We start from the raw sequence: 15,324 nt of genomic DNA, 5'->3' as shown, positions 1-15,324 counted from the left end.
GCTCTTCCACAAAATACCACGGCCTGGGCGAGTCTATTTTGAAGAAGTGGCGTTAGAAAAAGTTTAAGTTTAAAAAATTTGGCTCTCAAAAGGAATTTCAATCATTGTACTGTTGATATTTGGCTCTGTTGACGAATGAGTTTGCCGACCACTGGCCTAGGGCAATGCCTGGCCCTGGGGATCTTGTTAAAATGCAAATCTTGAGTCTACAGTCCCGGGAGGGCCTGCGACCCTGCACCTCTCACAGGCTCCCAGGCGATGCTGCTTGTCCTCTGAGCAGTGGGACCGCAGCACTGTTCTCTCTATGTGCACCGTGGACCGCATGTCAGCATCACCGGTGGATACACCATTCCTGACCTACAGCCCTGGACTCTGTTTAACCACCTGCCAGGACAGTCTCACAACCACGGAGTTGGGTCTCTGGGGTGGTCAGGGCTGGGAAGACAGTGGCTCCTGAGTCCCTTTTTTTTTTTGGAGCAGGGATAAAAGCATCGCGAGTTTAAAGAACTTCTTCTGTGGCCCACCCTGATATAGGAAGCCTTACGTTCAGTTCATTTAGTGTATTTAATCATCTGAACACCTCCTAGGATGCAGCTTCTAGTCTTACCCCCATTTTGCAGATGGGGAAACTGAGGCCTAGAGAGACAAAGCATCTTAGTGTCCTATAAACAGATGCACAGCCAGCTGTCTGATCGCACATGGTCCCCGAATTCACTCTGTGGGCCCCTTACCCCACACAGTCCTGAGTTCAGTGGAGCTCTGTTCAAGGCCAGTGCCTCTCAGTGCTTTGGTGTGTCTTCCGGTCAGGTGGTGACGGTGCAGGTCCTGGCTCCCAGGTGACGGCACTGTTGCCCTCAGAGGAAGCATCAGGGCGTGGATTAGGAGCCATCTGCAGGGTCCACCTGTCAATACGCAGAAGAGATGAAAGGCCCGGCACCTTGGGACGGTGGGGCAGACGCCGTCCTGTTTTCCAGCCTTTTGGACACCTGGACACCTGGATAATGGGACCGCGGGAGCAATCAGATTACAGAGCAACTGGCAATTAATAGAGCTAAGAACCACTTGTTAATGGATTTCCTTGAAAATGAAACAGCTGTCCAATCGCCTGGTTAAGCTGTTTAAGCACCTGCTTGAAATTACCTCTCCCAGCAACTCAGTGGCCCCAGGAGCGGCTTCCACTACATTAGAAACACCAGGGACCCGGCCCATCATTAAAAACAGAATGGAGACACCTGCTGGAGCCCATTACAGAATGAGCCCTGGGGGCGGCGGGAGCTGGCGGGGTGTGTGCATGTGCGTGGATGACCCTGGCTCCCTGCTTCCCTGGAAGGATCCTGCTGTAACCGATCCGCCATGGAGTCGCCACAGGTCTGTAGTAACTTACTGTCTCTAAAAACCCTCTTTCTTACACGTAGGTGCTAGAATGATTTTTCTTTATGAAACAGGCGATGATAAATGTATTACCTTTTTTTTAAAAAAAGTTCTTAGTTGATAAAATAAGTAGGCAGCCTTGTTTTAGCCCCTTGATGTCTTAAGTAGTCTGTGAAATCCACAAATCTGGAGACCTCCGTGTTCGGTCACTGGGATAAAGGTAAGCGTACAAGATAGTAAGTGTACGTTGCACATAAATAGGAAAGATGGAAAGCAACCAAAATGCTTATCCGCCGGGGACTGGCTCGATTATGTGTTCCCAGACAGGGAACACATGAAAATGGAGGTTTGTGTGAGCTCCCTAGTATATTAAGCGGAAGAAAAAGACAAGATGGAGACTGTAGTGGCTTCTGGGGTGAGTGCGAGGGCCGTGAACATGGAGTCTCTGGGAAAAGGCACAGAAGCTTGGCGGTGGCTGCCTCTGCGGAGAGGACGCACGTGGAAGGATGGTGGAAAGGAGATTTCCTTTTTATTACAGTTTCCCTGGGGCTGTGTAAGCTTATTATTGTGTGCACGTATTAATGTTTCAGCAAACAGGTTAATTAACCAAGTGAAAGTCTGGGACCCCAGCAAGGCGGAGGTGCTAGTGAGAGGTCCCGGGAGGAAGCACCGGCGAGTGGCCGCTGATGTGAGCTGTGCTCCTGGCAGCGTGGCTGGGAGAGAGCTGGCCGCCCCGGGGTGCCCAGGCTGGTTCACGTGGAGGCTGTTGGGATGCACGTGGAGCGTGGGCCTCACCCCTTTTAGGCTCTGCTTCCTACACCTGAGGTGCATATGAATCGCTAGGAAGGCTCCTTAACACACAGCTTGCTGGGTGCCCCCCTGACTCGGGAGGTCCGCCTCGGTGTGAGGGACCTGCATTTCTCACACGTTCCCAGGTGCGCTGACCTGCTGGCCAGGCCCCCACCCCGAGGACCACAGCTTGGAGGGTCCCAACCCTGGAGGGTGCTGGGCACTTCTTTCCCAGGTGAGTTGCTAGCCCTTCCCACACACAACAGGCAGCAGGTGCTGCCGGTCAAAGGGAAGCAGAGCAGGGAGTCCAGGGGCTGCAGCTGGGACGCTTCGGGAGTGTTAAAAGCACCCAGCCTGAGCCATATCCCAGATGGGTCAAGTCAGAACCTTTCGGCGCGGGATCCATCATGGGTGGTTTAAAAAACACCGCAGGGGAACTTGGAGTACAGTCTGTGCATGGGTGTCCTGTGGCCGCCTTAGCAAAGTACCACACACTGTGTAGCTTAAACAAAAAGGTCTCACAATTCTGGAGGCCAAGGGTCCAAATCAAGGTGGCTCTCAGCGGGGTGGGGAGGAAGCGCCTATTCCAGGCCTCTCTCCTTGGCTTATAGGTGGTCCTCTTTGTCTCTTTACAACATCCTCTCTCTGCACATGTCTGTGTCCAATATTTCTAAATAAGGACACCAGTCCTATTGGATTCAGGGCCACCCTAACCCAGTAGGATCTCATCTGAATTAATTATACCTGCAGTGACCCAATTTCCAAATGAGGTCCCGGGGTTAGAATGTCAACCTGTGCATTTTGGGGGACACAATTCAACAAATTCCAGACTGCGTGTTAGGTTTGCTTCTCAAACAGTAATGTGCACGTGCATGACTTGGGGCCTTAACAAGATGCAGATCCTGACTCAGTAGGTCTGGGGCAGGGCCTGACACTCTGCATTTCTAACCCAAGTCCAGGCTGGGTCAGGTTACAGTCGGGAATTATTCATGTTGTCAGGTGTGATCATGGCATTGTGGTTGGGTAAGAAAGTGTCATATTCTACCACGAGATGCAGACAGACATATTAAGGCTGAATGGTCAGGATGACAACCATGTTCTTTCAAATACGTAGTCCACGACCAACAGGAAATATGGCAAACGGAACGATTGTTAAATCTACGGGTTGGTGTGAGGAGGTTTGTTTTATTGGTTGGCTTTTCCTCATGTTAGACATTTTCATTAAAAAAGAAAAGCTTGCCGGAACCGGTTTGGCTCAGTGGATAGAGCGTCGGCCTGTGGACTGAAGGGTCCTGGGTTCAATTCCGGTCAAGGGCATGTACCTTGGTTGCAGGCACATCCCCAGTAGGGAGTGTGCAGGAGGCAGCTGATCGATGTTTCTCTCTCATCGATGTTTCTAGCTCTCTATCCCTCTCCCTTCCTCTCTGTAAAAAAATCAATAAAATATATTTAAAAAAAAAAAAAAAGAAAAGCTTTCCAGGTGAATCCAAGGTGTAGTGGGGGCTAAGTGCCTCTGGGATGGATGGAAAGACAGAAGGACAGGTGGGGGCTGGGGGGCGCCTGGGCCTTGGTTCCAGGCCCCCTCCTGAGCTCGCTTCCTGGAGCAATAGCTTTGTGCACCAGCGCCTTGCCTGTGTCAGCACTTTATTTTTATTTTTCTGCCACCGTCACTTCCTTCCACTTGCCTCTGAGTGAGTGCTAGGAGGTGTCAGGAGGGGTGGGATTCTGGTTTCCCTGGCCTGGGGGCCGAGGACAGTTTAGGTTTCTGACCTGCAATCTTGGCTTCTATGTCCCCAGCCCTTACAGGGGTCCTCAAACTTTTTAAACAGGGGGCCAGTTCACTGTCCCTCAGACCTCAGACCGTTGGAGGGCCGGACTATAGTTTAAATAAAAAACTATGAACAAATTCCTATGCGCACTGCGGGCCTGGGACGAGTCGCCTGCTAAGCAGGACAGGCAGCGGCACCCGGCGGGCCGGATAAATGTCCTCGGCGGGCTGCATGTGGCCCGCGGGCCGTAGTTTGAGGACCCCTGCCATGCCAGTGCACAGCAGACAATCAGTACAAGCACAGAATGAATGAATGGCTGTGCACTTACCCTGAAGGCCTGGCCTACTCTGGAGGAGGCAGGCTCGGGGAGGTCTGGGGACCTGTCCCAAGTGGTCAAGCCAGGTCGGAACTTCTAAGACAGCCCTGGAAACAGGATGGGAGCCCCATGCATGATTTGGAATGTTCTCGTAGCCACATTTTCAAAGTGAAAAGGGATGGGCTACATTAATCTCGAGGATACATTTTATTTAACCCAAATGGCCAAGATACTATTTCAACAGGTCATCTCTATTTTAAAATGACAGGGCAGAGGCAGGAGGAAGGTCTTCGTGGTGGGGGAATAGTTCTGGACCTTGATTTCAGTGGTGGCCACACAAATCCACACGTGTGGTAAAAGGACAGAATCATACACACGTACCCATGTCAGTTTCCTGGCTTTGACGCTGCATGATCATTATATGAGACTAGAGGCTGATGCATGAAATTCGTGCAAGAGTAGGTCTTCCTTCCCCTGGCTGCTGGCACCGGCTTCCCTCTGGCACTCGGGACCCAGGCTTCCCTTGCCGCCCCATCTTCGTCCGGAAAGTCATCCGGAAGGACGTCCGGTCTAATTAGCACATTATGCTTTTATTATTATAGATGTCACTATAGGGCAAAGCTGCGTGCAGGTAACCGGGATTTCCGTGGGCTCTCTGCAATTTCTTGTGAGCCTATTATTATTTCCAAATAAATGTTAACATTTTTGAGAGATTTTGCTACTGAAAATAACTTTTTAACTTAAAAGTTAAAAACCAAGTCTCTGAGCTGTGGTGTGCACATCTCACGCACTTGGTGGCCACGTGTGGCCGTGGCTGCTGCCGTGGGCGGCCAGCTGTGGCCTTTGGTTCTTCCCTGCAGCACGGAGTTCTTGGGGGTGGATTCCGGAGGCCTGTTCAGGTTGTCTGGGAGCTGGCAGGTAAGTTACTGACCTTAGGTTACGGCCTCTTCAGAGCCTCAGTTACCTTTGTCTGTAAAGTGGGGCTCATTGTGGCTCTTCGTCTCCCCTGGTGGCTGTGAGCTGCGAAGTGAGCTGCTGTGCCTTGGACACTTATCAGTAGCCAGCATTTCCTCGTGTTGCCATATTTGAAACCCCAAACGGCAGCTTCATCCGGTTCCCCTCCTGATACAATACCTACTGCCTCTGTCTGCTGGTCCCCCCGCAGCACACGCCCCAGCATCTCTCCTGTTCTAGCTGCTGGGCAGGGAGCAGGCTGGCATCGCCCATGTGTACTTGGCCCCTCACTCCTGTTGCTGTAGCTACACTGTCCCTTCCTGAAAGGTAGCAAGCTGGCTGGGGGCTGGGGGCTGGGGGCTGGGGGCTGGGGGCTGGGGGCTTGGGGCTTGGGGCTTGGAGCTTGGAGCTTGGAGCTCGGAGGCAGACCATCTGCGAAGATCCTTGTAGAGCCAGTTTGGAAACTGAGGACGCCTTTGTGAGCCCCGGGCTGCCCCTCCCGGAGGCGCTGCTTTTCACCATATAAGGCCATGCCGCGATGAGGATGACACAGGTGAGGCAGCTGCACCGCAGGGTCTCGCTCAGCTACACCGAAGAGGCGCTTCCAATAAGCATGTGCACAGAGCTTAGCAACGAGGAGACTCTGAGGCCTTTTATGGTTTTAGCAGAAGAAAGACCTGTCGCCACAAAAGCAGAAGCACAGAGCTTTATGGTGGTGAGAAACGGGTTGACCTCAGAGCGACACTTTCAGCCCAACCAGGATGTAACGCACCCAGAGCAGGTGCTCACAAACACGCTGGCGGGGCTGTCTGCTGGGGTGACTGCCCGTGGTGAGAGGCGGTCACAGGGACCCACTGCAAAATTTAAGCCAAGTGTGTGAGTGTGTGGGGTGGGGTGGGGAGAGGGGGTTTGGACGGGGCATAAACCCTCCAACCCCGTCCCCACCCCGACCCCTCCTGAACCTCGGGGCTCATCCTTGGGGTCTTCCTGGCCTCTGACCAGGTTAGGTTTCCCTACACTGACCTTGAACCCTGTTCTGTCTTCAAAAGACTTCACCCCTCTCTGCCTCCACTTTCTCATCTGAGCATCTGCGGTGGGGAGGAGAGGGGCCGGAAGGTCTCCGGGAGGCGGGATTTAGCTGAGGCAGAGGGTGAGGAAGTGCAGGTGGTCGGGACACTTTTCCAGGGGAAGTGGAAGGGCCAGTGCGAAGGCTCTGAGCTGGGAGTCGGCAGGGTCTGGGACAGAAAGGCCATGTGTGCTGGGAGAGGTGGCCAGGCCCAGGGCAAGGGAAGCTGCAGCCCGCCACCTGCCCCCCCCTCCCCCCCGAGACAGTGGGAAGTCACTGAAGGACATGGCATGACTTCCTTGGTGGGGTCTCGCTGCCGACTGCAGGTTGCCTGGCGTGGACAGAGGCAGGAGCAGCCAACCAACCGCCCCTGCATTCAGCCGTCTCCTGAGCGCCGCCCGCGGGCCGGCAGGACACAGATGCAAGGCCCTGCTCTCAGGGTCTCTGACTCCTGTGCTGCTCACAGGGCAGGGGGATGCAGTCCCTTCACGCATCTCTGTTCTCTGGGCTCTCCTTCCTCTGACCCCTCCAATGACACCGATGGAGTTTCACTTGGATGATTGGAGAGGCAGGAAGAGGCGGGAACCCAAGTAATTGTCTTCTGCTCCAAACTTGCCAAACCGCTGGGCTGCACACCTCCCCTTCATTCTCGCACATGCGACGAGAACGCCCTGCCTTTCCACCGTCCTCACTGAGGGGAGGGGCAGGCAACGCTTTTAAAGAAAGGACAGACCTTTAAAAATACATGAGCCAAAGAGCGCAGCCTGGGAGAGGGACGGAGGAGGAGTGACTGGACAGTGCAGAAACGGACAGACAGCACCTCGGCCAGGTGACCAAGGTCAACACCAACAGGGATGAGTCAGGGGACGGCATGTGCCCTTGATATAGTGTCGTGAGTCCGTTGGGGTCTTCATCCACCAAAAACACAACCTCAGTCTAATCAAGAGAAAAATGTCAGATCCCAATAGAGGGCGTCTCACAAAACCCCGACCAACATGCCTGGTAATTGCGAAGGCTGTCAAAGCAAGGAGAGTGAGAGGAACCGGCACAGCCCAGGATGGCCAAGGAGACACGGCAACGAGACATACGGCAGGATCGCTTTTCTAGGCAGTCTTCCCTCGTGGACACAAGTCTTCTAGGCACAGTCCTGGCCGGTGATGGGGCGGCATTTGGGGCAACTACCAACCAGAAGCCCTCCCCCTCAGACCTGTGGAGGGAGCCGTGCCTCAGCTCCAGCTGTATGTCTCAAGACAGAGTCCTATAAGTGACGTCATTCTCCAGGAATCCCATCTGGAGTTGCGGCATGCCCACCTGGTCATTTTGAGGCAGGACAGTAAGAAGCTGGGCAAGTTCCTGGGCAAGTGGAATGAGGAAATGGAGACAAGATCATCAAACAAGGCCAGACAGTTTGAACAACTTAAGCCAGCCAGTGAGTCCCAGACCTTATGTTCTGTAACCAAGGACACTTGAGAGCAAATGGTTTACACCCTCCTCCCCAACCAGAGAACAAACAACTTAAATCACCCTGGTCGGGGCGGTAGAGAACAGAGACCCCATGAGTGCCATTGGTGCCAGCCAAACCCAAGGGCGGATGAAGTCAGGGGGACAAATACCAAAACCCCCATTAAAGCCACACAGACTCCAGATAAAACAGTGAAGTCGACAAAGAAGAATCCCATACTCATTTCGATGCATCAGCATATTGAAAGCATACCTGGGAAGCCGATGAATATTCTACTCAAACCCCTCCATGAGATTCTCACCCGCAGAAGAAAGATAAAAACCCTCACAACTCGGAGAAACCAAGATGGCGGCATAGGTAAGCACCTAAACTGCTGCCTCGCACAACAATTTCAAAACTACAACTAAAAGACAGAATGGACACCATCCAGAACCATAGGAAAGCTGGCTGAGTGAAAATTCTACAAATAGAAGGAAAGAGAAAAGCTCACAGAGAATTGGAGGTATGGCAAAGGGTCTTTGTGCACGCAGAGAGGAAGGGCAGCTGAGAGCCTGGCTGACTTTCTCTGGTGGAAGGGGGAAGGAAGCCCCCGACCGCACTGAACCCCAGTTCTGACTGCACTGAACCCCAGTTCAGGGCAAAACCCCGTGGACCCAGGCTCATACAGGGGGCGTCTGGACTGTCAGGTAGAGAGAAAGGCACCCGGAGACTCGGAGACCTGGGGGAGACCTGGGGGAGCCCCAGGGGAGCCCCAGCAGAGCCCCAGCGGGCAGGGGTCTGGAGGTTGCCACAGGCTTTCCCTAGCAGAAGGGAGTCGGAAGCTCCTGACTGCACTGAGCCCCAGTTCTGACTGCACTGAACCCCAGTTCCAGGCGAGCCCCTGGGGACCAACACTCTTATGGGGGGAATCTGGACTCTCGGGCGGAGACTCAGGAGCTGGGGAAAGCCGAGGTCTGGAGGCGCGCGCGTGCGCGCAAGGGCAAGGCTGACTGGAAGCCAAGACTGTCTGCTCCGCCCTGAGACTCCACCCCATCCAAGCTGAGCACAGAGGCTATTGAAATTTGGCAAGTCTAATCCTATAAGGCTGTCTCCAGCACCAAACTTCTCCCAGCATAGACACAGCTGATCCTTACAGCCAACTGGCCTGGAGGTCAATTTCTCCCAGTGATACCAACAACAATCAAGACTTAACTACAACAAGGCTGTACACACAATCCACAAAGGGGTGCACCAAGAGTGTCCACCTCAGGTTAACTGGGGAGGCCGACCCACTGGGCCATATAGGAAACCTAGCACACAAATCTACCCTACCAACTCAGGGAAGCAGTGAAAATGCGGCGTCAAAGAAACAGATCACAAACGAAAGAAATGGAGGAAAACAAACGACTGGATATAGAATTCAAAACCACGGTTATAAGGCTTTTCAAGAATATCCTAGAAAAGGCCGATAAATATAATGAGACCCTCGAAGATATGAAAAAGGACCAACTAGAAATTAAACATACACTGACTGAAATAAAAAATATTATACAGAGACCCAACAACAGACTAAAGGAACACAAGAATCAAGTCAAAGAATTGAAATACAAAGAAGCAAAAAACACTCAACCGAAAAAGCAAAAAGCAAAAAAAATCCAAAAAGTTGAAGATAGTGTAAGAAGACTCTGGGACAACTTCAAGTGTACCAGCATCAGAATTATGGGGGTGCCAGAAGAAGAGAGAGAGCAAGAAATAATGACCGAAATTTGAAGAAATAATGACCGAAAACTTCCCCCACCTGGTGAAAGAAATAGACTTACAAGTCCAGGAAGCGCACAGAACCCCAAACAAAAGGAACCCAAAGAGGACCACACCAAGACACATCATAATTAAAATGCCAAGAGCAAAAGACAAAGAGAGAATATTAAAAGCAGCAAGAGAAAAACAGTTAATTACCTACAAGGGAGCACCCATACGATTGTCAGCTGATTTCTCAACAGAAACTATGCAGGCCAGATGGGAGTGGCAAGAAATTTTCAAAGTGATGAATAGCAAGAACCTACAACCAAGATTACCCAGCAAAGCTATCATTCAGAATTGAAGGGCAGATAAAGAGCTTCACAGATAAGAAAAAGCTAAAGGAGTTCATCACCACCAAACCAGTATTATATGAAGGGCTGAAAGATATTCTTTAAGAAGAGGAAGAAGAAAAAAGTAAAGATAAAAATTATGAACAACAAATACATATCTATCAACAAGTGAACCTAAAAATCAAGTGAATTAAAAACCTGAGGAACAGAATAATCTGGTGAATATAATAGAATCAGGGGCATAGAAAGGGAGTGGACTGATAATTCTCAGGGGGAAAGGGGTATGGGAGGTTCAGGAAGAGACTGGACAAAAATCGTACACCTATGGATGAGGACAGTGTGGGGGAAGTAAGGGCAGAAGGTGGGGTGGGAACCGGGTGGAGGGGAGCTGTGGGGGAAAAAGGAGAAACAATTGTAATAATCTGAATAAAGATTTATTAAAAAAACAAAAACAAACCCTCACAACTGTGACCTGGTGCAGGTTCGTTCTGGAGCACGCCCTGCCCCTTCTCGGGCATGAACGTTTACTTCCTCCTAAACTCTGAGGGTCCCCACAAGACTTGCAACCAGGGGAGCAGTGGGCAGCGGCAGCTATTCCCAGGCTCACCCGGTGACCCGTCGCCCTTTTCTCTGACTTCCCGGTGAGCTAAAGCAGCCCCACCCTGGCTCACTTCTCTCCTCTGACATTTCTAGGGAGCCACAGCAGAGCCCCGCCCAAGCCCTCTCCTGTTGCTTCTTCTACCCCAAGTCTGTCCTGTGTCTCACTGTCCCCAGCTTTAATAAACGTGCTTCACATCGCCTGGACTCCCATTGTGAAATCTTGCCTGCATGATGTCAAGAACCCACGTACTATAGCTGGCCTGAGGCAGACCTGCTCTGGGCCACTCCCGTCTGGTAGCAACTTGGTCAAGTTGCTTCAGGTCACAACCAGTCTTTGAAAAAGGAGAAACCCAAATGGAAAAGTGATTATCGCGTGACACATGGACAGCTGTGCGGCAAGAGGGACGGATTTGGGGATACTGCACCAGCTTTTGAAGGCCGTAAAGAGATTTGGCGATGCCTTGAAGGGACGCAGCACATGCTTTTGAGAGCAATGGTCATGAACGGGCACAAGCAATCATGGATGGTGCAACCATATCATTACCACAAGGTGCTGTGATGAACTGGGAAACGAATGCCAGCGTCCCGTCTATCGCCTGGCACCACCATCAACATGATAGAGGGAAGGAGCAGCAGAGACTGGATACTCCTGAGCCACCTCCAACTTCTGGATGTGAATGTCAGCCCTGCTCGTGCCTTGCCGCTGGCGAACACCTCAAACTTGTGGTCTGCAGCACAGGCGCTGTACCCTGCGAGGAGGCGGCTGCACGCAGCAGAGGGAGTGGAACCGAGTAGTCAGCGGCGCTTCTTTTCTGGCCCACCTCTCTCTGACAAAACGGAGCTGGACGAGCTGAAGTTCCCAAAGGGCTGTGCTGTACGGTTACAGAGTGCCAGCCTTGGCAAAGCCAGCACCAGGGGAGAACTGAGATGGTCCTATGGGCTGGTCCCCAGCTCCCTCCGCTCCTTTATTGCTGTTTCCTACTCTGGGGTGTGAGATTTCTTTTCATGCTCTGAATTCCGTGTAATGATTTCATGCTGAGGAAACCAGTGAAAAATTCCATTCCATCTGTGATGGAGAGCAACAAAAACAATTAATGAAACACAAAGAGATAGCCTTTGAGACTCATGCAATTATGCTTTCTAATTTGAGGGGCAGTTCAGAAATAGCCATTTGTATGAAAACCCCCAGCAACTATGTAGTGGCTGTATTAGATGATTTGGACTCCAAGTAGAACATTGCACCCATGAAGAACAGCATTAAGCACCTTGTGAGTACAGGTGTGTGTGTTTTTTAAATAAAAATCAAGTTATTTTCAGAAATCATCACAAAAGTAAATAAACAAGGTGGGATTGGCTTATTAATGGGGACAAATGTATCATACGAACGTAAGACGTTAGTCATAGGAGGATCTGGGGGTGGGCTATGCAGAAACCCTCTGTATCAGATTCTCAATCTTGTACATCTAAAACTTCTAAATTTTGCAGTGATCGTGAGTGCCACCTTGTGGGCACACAGTTACATTACCTGTGACCAGTCCCCACAAAACAAACTAAAAGGCAGGGTCAGGCACACCAGGGCTGGGAAATGGCAAAGGCCCGTTTCCTGCCCTGCAGTGGCTCCTAATCAAGGTGCAGGATGATGTAAAGCAAATACAGGATTCCTCATCACAGCTGGTGTCTATCTGCACCTTCACCTGGGGCAGTGGTCGGCAAACTCATTAGTCAACAGAGTGGCAAACCGCGGCTCATGAGCCGCATGTGTCTCGCGAGCTGCAGTTTGCCAACCACTGACCTAGGGCTAGAGACGGAACGGATCCATCTCACTGTCACTGATCCAAGACAGCTTCGTGGGGTGTGATCATGACATCAGCTTTATTTCCTGTAGCCCCTTGAACCTGCTGGGAGGGGGAGGTAAACCACCCTCTTGTCATTAGATAAAAGGCCCAGGACTTCCCATGATCTTTCTTTTTTCTTTTTCTTTAAAAATATATTTGTATTGATTTCAGAGAGGAAGGAAGAGGGAGAGAGAGATAGAAACATCAATGATGCGAGAGAATCATCGATTGGCTGCCTCCTGCACGCCCCCTACTGGGGATCAAGCCCACAACCTGGGCATGTGCCCTTGACTGGAATTGAACATGGGACCTTTCAGTCCGGACGCTGATGCTCTATCCACTGAGACAAACTGGCTAGGGCTAAAAATGTTCTTTTATAGAGTTTTGTATATTTAATTGTTTTAGTAAAAAACTATACATTTAAAATATTACAGTAGTTAAGGGGAAATATAATGGGTTAATAATTTATAAATACATTTTTAATGTTGTTTTTAAGAAAGGGAAAAAAAAACTTAATACCTTTATACAGGATAACCCAAAAAATGTGCACACACTTTGAATAACTATAAAAGCAGTGTTTATTAAGATACATTTCATTTTCAAAATGTAATAGAATCTACAGACATTGTGTGTATACATTTTTGGGGGGCACCCTGTATTTGTGTGGAAGAGTTGCCGTAGCGAGTTTGAGACTACCATCTTTGGAAAGGCCTGCTTCCAGGGCAGGCCCGTGGATGACCTCGGGAACTTGGCACTTGAACTATTCCCTGCATTCCCTAAGGAGAAGGGGGTTCACTATACCTGGGCTGCTGGCACAAACAATATGGCTTATACACAACACCTGCTTTCCTTTTGGGAGTCTGGAATTTGGGAACCTGCCAGGCAGACCCAGGGTGCCTGTGTGACCAGCCCCTAATAAAAACCTGGGCACTGGATCTCTAACGGGCTTTTCTGGGCAGAAAAACTGCACACGATGTTGCATTTTCATTGCTGGGGGAAGAGGGTCCTCTGTGTGATCCTTCATGGAGGGGACCATGGGGGAGCCTGGGTGTGGCATCCCCAAATGCCACCAGTGTCTTTCTTTTTCCTTTGCTGTTTCTACACTTTCATGGTAATAAAATTAGCCATGAGGTCAACTATATGCTGAGTCCCTAAATCCTTCTAGTGAATCACTGAGTGTGACTGGTCTGAGGTCCCTGAAACATCATTCATTAGTAAGATTATTCATTAGTAATCCTATATAATAAAAGTAATATGCAAATTGACCATCACTCCCAACACACAAGATGGCCGCCACAAGATGGCCAGCAGGGGAGGGCATTTGGGAGGGACCAGGCCTGCAGGGGAGAGCAGTTGGGAAGGACCAGGCCTGCAAGGGAGGGCAGTTGGGGGTGATCAAGCCTGCAGGGGAGGGCAGTTAGGGGTGACCAGGCTGACAGAGGAGGCAAGTTGGGGGCAACCGGGCCTGCAGGGAAGGGCAGTTGGGGGAGACCCAGGCCTGCAGGGGAGGGCAGTTAGGGGTGACCAGGCCTGCAGGGGAGGGCAGTTAGGGGCAAACAGGCTGGCAGGGGAGCAGTTGGGCATCAATCTGGCTGGCAGGGGAGTGGTTAGGGGTTGATTACGCTGGCAGGCAGAAGCTGTTAGGGGCAATCAGGAAGGCAGGCAGGCAAGCAGTTGGGAGCCAGCAGTCCTGGATTGTGAGAGGGCAGTCGGACATCCCTCTAGGGGTCCCAGATTGGAGAGGGTGCAGGCTGGGCTGAGGGACACACACTGCCTGTGCCGAATTTTGTGCACCGGGCCTCTAGTCCTATATAATAAAAGCCTAATATGCTAAGTGTCTGGTTGTCTGGTCAGCCATTCACCCAATCAAAGTATAATATGATAATGATATGCTAAGGCCGCTGAACCGCTCGCTATGACGTGCACTGACCACCAAGGGGCAAACGTTCTGACCGGTAGATTAGCTTGCTGCTGGCATCCGGCTGATCGGGACTGAGGGAGACGGGCCGGACACACCCTGGAGCCCTCCTGCAGTCCCTCCCCAGCTGGCCAACCTCCTGCATCCCTCCCCGGCCCCAATAATGCACTGGTGGGGTCCCTCGATCGCCTGGCCTGCGCCCTCTCTCAATCTGGGCTGAGGGACCCCACCCCCACCCCCAGTTGCACGAGTTTCATGCACTGGGCCTCTAGTAATCAATCACATAATGGTTTCTGCTTAGAGCCTTAACTGCACATTTATCGATTGCTTTGTTGAAATTGACATTCTTGGCATATGCACATTCAGTAGTATTAGCCACGTGTCAATCTATCTTTGCCAATAGTTGCTGGAAGAACACATTTTGGTAATTTTCAGAAAAGTTTTAGAGTTGCAGAAAACTTTTAAAGATGGTACACAGTTCCCATAAGCCCTGCACCCAGTGTCCCATAGGGTGAGTGGCTTACGTTATGATGGTACATTTGCTGCAATTAATGAATCCTTAGTTCTACATTAGTATTGACTAAAAACCACAGTTTATTCAGATTTCCTTGTTACCTACACCCTTTTCTGCTCCCGGATCCTATCTAAGTTCCCACTTCACGTCTAGCCATTGCGTCTCCTCAGGCCTCTCTTGGCTGTGACAGTCATTGGGCCTTCCCCTGCTTTGATGACTGGCAGGTTTGAGCAGTGCTGTCAGAGTTTGTAGGGTGTCCCTCAGCTGGGACTTGACTGATGTTTTTCTCATGGTTAGATGAGGGTTATCAGTTTTGGGAAGACCCCAGGGATAAAGTGCCATTTCCACGTCATCACAGCAGGTGTCCGAAGGACCCACATAATTTATTCCTGCGGTGTTGACCTTGGTCACCTGTCTGAGGTGGCATCTGTCAGGTTCTGTATCCGCTGCCTGTGGAAGGAGGTCCCGGTGCACAGCCACACTGAAGAGCGTCTACACAATCATTTGGGTTCTTCAGAAAGGGAGACGTGCCTCCTCCCCCACATTTACTTATTTAGTCACGTATGTATGAACATGTTTCATTAACATGACTTTCCAAATTTCTTTCATGCAGCAACAGCTATACAAATAGAAACAGCCTTCAACATTAGGCCATGCTGGG

The 15,324-nt window shown here is 50.9% G+C and overlaps 1 pseudogene across 1 annotated transcript; it reads left to right on the top strand.

Annotated features, from left to right (window-relative positions):
- Positions 1–5,737: 5,737 nt before the first annotated feature.
- Positions 5,738–11,390, top strand: LOC308235949 (ubiquitin domain-containing protein 2-like; annotated as a pseudogene). The gene is made up of 2 exons: positions 5,738–5,752; positions 10,695–11,390. The product of its transcript is annotated as a ubiquitin domain-containing protein 2-like (transcript).
- Positions 11,391–15,324: the final 3,934 nt, after the last annotated feature.

The sequence above is a fragment of the Plecotus auritus genome (assembly GCF_963455305.1).
Source record: "Plecotus auritus genome assembly, chromosome: 10".
In the NCBI taxonomy this organism is placed as follows: Eukaryota; Metazoa; Chordata; class Mammalia; order Chiroptera; family Vespertilionidae; genus Plecotus; species Plecotus auritus.
Note: the sequence above shows the minus strand (reverse complement) of the source record. Positions and strands in the feature narration are given on the sequence as shown.